This window comes from Alexandromys fortis, unplaced genomic scaffold (genome assembly GCF_014885135.2).
Source record: "Alexandromys fortis isolate MF-2015 unplaced genomic scaffold, M_Fortis_MF-2015_v1.1 scaffold_13, whole genome shotgun sequence".
NCBI classification, from domain to species: domain Eukaryota; kingdom Metazoa; phylum Chordata; class Mammalia; order Rodentia; family Cricetidae; genus Alexandromys; species Alexandromys fortis.
The window spans coordinates 6,012,757-6,013,855 of NW_026067908.1; positions in this window are offsets into that span (position 1 = coordinate 6,012,757).

Genomic DNA, 1,099 nt, shown 5'->3' on the forward strand with positions numbered 1-1,099 from the left:
AAAGCCTTTCTTTTTTGTTTAAACAGAAAAAGGGGAAATGATGTGGGAGTGATTTCTTATTAATAAAGAAACTGCCTAGGCCCCTTGATAGGCCAACCCATAGGTGGGTGGAGTAAACAGAACAGAATCTGGGAAAAAGAAGCTGAGTCAAGGAGTTGCCATGATTCTCCCACTCCAGACAGACACAGGTTAAGATCCTCCCTGGTAAGCCACTTCGTGGGCTACACAGAATATTAGAAATGGGTTAGAACAATATGTAAGAGCTAGCCAATAAGAGGCTGGAACTAGCCGGGCCAGGCAATGTTTAAAAAAATACAGTTTCCGTGTAATTATTTCGGGGCATAACCTAGCCATGCGGGCGGCTGGGTGCCGGGGACACAGCCCTGCCACTCTTAATTCAACAGTCTCAGTCACACACACAGAAGAGACCCTGAAGGTCACAGGAATGACATCATAAAAGAAATAATCTTGAGCCAATTATTAATTTTTCCGAGTGTCAAAGCCTCTGCTTTGGCCAAGAATCTCCTCGTAAGCGCACATTAGCTACGGTTGATGAGGCGTGAAAAAGGGGTCAGTCAGAATACGGGAATTTCACAGGTCAACCAGAAATTAAGAATAACCCCTGTGATAGTTTGGCCACACACCACTCTTCCTAAAATGTAATTCTCCATTTCCTTCCTGTTAAATACAGTCTAATCAACACAGCCCCCCCCCACACCGATTAAGCAGTTTATTAAACACCAGAGTGCAGGCATTTCTTGCATGTATGTGTACAGTACAATTTCTCAGATCATTTGGTCTTTCCAATCAGGTAGAGGGATTATTCTAAGTAAATGGAGACATTCAGACACAGAGAGGTTAAGAAATTTGTTGTTGTCTTATTCTGGCACACAGTGAAGCTGGAGTGTGGATCTCACGGTCTGGGTCTTTGCAGCACTCGAATCTTCTCTCTTGATTAGGGGGACTATCAAAGCGTGGCTTGAAGACCAATTGCATAAGGATGCTTGCTAAACTGCTCTAGACTGTCACAGCTCACTTGATCTAAATCTCCAGCAGTGACCTCCCTTTGTTCCCTCCCTCCCTCCCTCCCTCCCTCCCT